Source organism: Micromesistius poutassou, assembly GCF_964030765.1.
Source record: "Micromesistius poutassou genome assembly, chromosome: 3".
In the NCBI taxonomy this organism is placed as follows: domain Eukaryota; kingdom Metazoa; phylum Chordata; class Actinopteri; order Gadiformes; family Gadidae; genus Micromesistius; species Micromesistius poutassou.
In genome coordinates, this window is record NC_140273.1 from 3,396,676 (window position 1) to 3,400,173 (window position 3,498).

Genomic DNA, 3,498 nt, shown 5'->3' on the forward strand with positions numbered 1-3,498 from the left:
CCCCCCCTGATCACTCTAACACCCACCTGACTACTCCCCCTGATCACTCCTCTCACACCCCCTGATCACTCCTCATGTTGTTTGGTGTCCGTGGGGTGTCTCCGCCCCATCTCTTAGCATGACCTCACCCCCGGCACGCCCCCCCCCCCCCCCCCCCCCCGTACCCTGAGAATGCGTCTCCACGGTCGGTCTGACGGCTTCCTCTGTCCCCCTCTGTCCCGCTCAGTCGCACCACAACAGACTGTTACACACAAGTGTCGTGTGAACAAGCCATTCTGTAGCAAAAGAACCGACCAAGAAGCTGCTGCAGACTATGGAGGACAGCCCTGTCCACGCCATGCCCCCCCCATACCGACCACACTCCCACCCCCCTCAGTCTGTTCACGTGAGCCTGCATGAACCTTTTGATATCAATGTAAACGACTTTCACCGTAACACACCACTGCTGCTGCCGCCGCCGCCGCTGCTGCTGCTGCTGAATAGAGGTGCCATTTTTTTATTTGAGGTTTATTTTGTTGTTGATTGTTGCCTTTTCGTGTTTTAGTTAGCTTTCTTTGTCCACTGTGTTTGACTTGCCCCGCGGTGATGCCGGGGTTATGTTATGGAGCCAGGGTGGGAGCAGACAGAGGTGGGCATCTGGAGGGGGTTCCACAGGTACAACCCATGAGTGAACTCCTCGGAGTTGGACCGTGGCAGAGGCATGACAGGATTTTGAAACCTGGAATTGGCGTCAGAAATGCTTTCGGCATGCCCCCTTCCACAAGGAACTTGCCTCGTTTCACTTCCTGCGCGTTCCTTTTGAAGTATGCCCAGAGGAGACGTCCAGAAGGGGAACAGTGATAATGGAGAATGGGAGGGAGGGAGGGAGGGGAAGGGAGGGAGGGAGGGAGAGGAAGGGAGGGCGGGAGAGGGAGGGATGGAGTGCTGCGGTGCTTTCCTCCAGTAAGAGGAGGATAGCCGCCGACACACTGCTGCTCTGTGATTCACACGCTGGAGGGAAGGAAAATCAAGACCACGGCTCTCTGTAAGTCGGTTCGCCAGAAAATCGAGCCAACCCCCCCGCTTTAAACGGACCGGAGACGATGGGAGAAGGTCCACGAGTACCCGACCAAACCAGTTGATTTTGTGTCGTTTTGTTCGTTCTGTACTCCTGGCCTGGAAAGGGGCTCGAGGGTCCCCCGAGGTCCCCGGCTCTTGAGTTTTGAGTAACGGGGGGGGAATGAAAGGCGAGGGGGACAAGAGCCTCCTCGCAGCGCCGGAGACTGAAGCGCGGCGCCGCTCGGCGGTTCGCTGCTCTCTCTCTCCGCCGACGCGTCTCGTTCTCCTGTTTACGTGTTGCCATGTGTACCAGTTGCCGCTCGCTCGCCACCACGCTAGCGCTTGTTATTTTTAGCGTGCCGTTCTCCCCAGACCTCAGCAGGAGGCTGAGGGACCGTGCCACGTTCTAGCTCACGCCTCGGCACCGTGTTCGGGTTAGACCAGACGACGGCGGCGCCGGAGTTTTCCTCGATTTCCCGAACTTGAGAGTTGCAAGTCACGGCGCTTATGTGCCGGTCTAATCCCGTTGAGTCGCTCGCTCGCCTGGCGGTGAGCGTCGTGTAGAAATGTCAAGCGTGTTATTGGACGAGGACTTGAGCTGGAGAACGTGGGATTTGAACTCCCGACTGTTGCGCCTGCGTTTGTCATAGGCCTTTGAAATGTGAAGTCAATGAAATGTTCTGTGTACATAGCATCCCTATCATTTACCATTTGGCATTAATCATTTTATAAGCTATTTCGTTATTTTGAATGTCTTTTATTATTATATCTATTTTTTAAAGCGACGCCTTTTTTTTGATTCACCAAACTGGCCAAAGTGTAAAGTACTGATTATACATTATTGTAGATAAGAAAATTATGAGCGCAAGTATCAAGGTAAAGAGCAAATACGACGGAACAGATGCTGTTGATCATTTTGATCAGAAAAAAATTCAATCTGCATTTTTCTGTTTTTCATTTTTCCGAGTTCCCAAAAAGGGAGCTTTTATCTATGCATTCTTTGAACCTTAAGAAACGGAAAGCCACAACAAAGCCTTGCATGCCTTGGAGCCGTTGAGAGAAGGACTGTACGTACTGAACAGAAATATTTTTTATTTTATTTATTCTATTTTATAAAAGGTATATACTTATTTTACTAGATTGGACGAGTAGGTTTAAGTCTGTAAATGTGGTCTCATCGTCTCACAGCCCCCATGTCGATTCACAATGCTGACAGGAAGTTTTCTCTTTGCCCCCGAACGGCAGGTAATAAACCACAACCCCCACACACCCATCTTCTATTGTACAGTTATCCGAGACTGGGAGTCCGCTCTGTGGGCCGGGGGGGGGAGGAATTCCACTAGCTAAGAAACACGGCATAACGGTCGAATCGTCCTTTGTTGCTGACGCCGCAGTCTCTGTGATACCGCTTAAGCTAGCCTCTGCTAAGTGCAGGGTGAAAACGTTGTCGATGATACTATACGATCTAATGTGAAGAAGAAGACGAGAGGCTCCTGCTCGGTTTATGAAGAACGGCAGAGCAGGTGTGTCGCGCTCACCGGGGTCATTGTGCTTAATGAAGCCGTGGTCCCGCCATCTGACCATGTGTTGCGCTGCAGTGTCATTTGGCCAGGCGCTGCAGAGTTTAGACTCTCCGCCAAGACGGCCTGGCGTCAAACCCAGTCACGGCCCACTCGTAGTCCCCGTTCAGCAAGAAGCCCCTACGCCTGCTCCTTTGATTACCTTTGATTTTCGATTCGCTCGAGTCATTTACAGGTGACAGTCAAGTATATCTGTCGATTTCCACTTTGTGTAGAAAAGGACCGCAGGAGCCAAAACTCTTTTTAAAAAAAGGAGCTGAGGAACGAGTCTGCTAATCCGGCACCACATGGCGTGTGATCATCCGCTCGCAGGAAGCCACGCGACGGTAATTAACGACGATGATAGGAAACGACTCCCAGTCTCTCACCAGTGCGCACACACACACACACACACACACTCACACTCACTTAACCAATACGGTCACACACTCACGCCACCATCCCTGCCACAGATGGATGTGTCAGCTTCCGTTTGCTGCTCACTGATTTGTACACCATATCAACGTAACCTATTGTGAGAATAAAGAATATTATAAAACATGGCACCTGGTGTTGGTTTCACTGTGTATGTGTTTGCTACATAATTCATTTCTTAACAGCTGCTCATCGACCAAGATGCAATAGATATTAAAAATATTCCCTCTGCTGACATTGTACTGACACACTGTCTGTTCCAGCAGCTGCTGTACACCACTTTAATTCTTTGCGAAACACTTTAGATGTCAGTGTGTGTCCTCTATGCACACATTCAGCATACCAGTATCCAAGAGTCCATGCATTTGTTGTATACGTATATCTACAGTCAGGTTGGATGTGAAGGGTCTCAGAATCAGTCCTCTGCGCTCCACTGCCACTCAGGGCCAGGGTCAGAAGAGTGAGC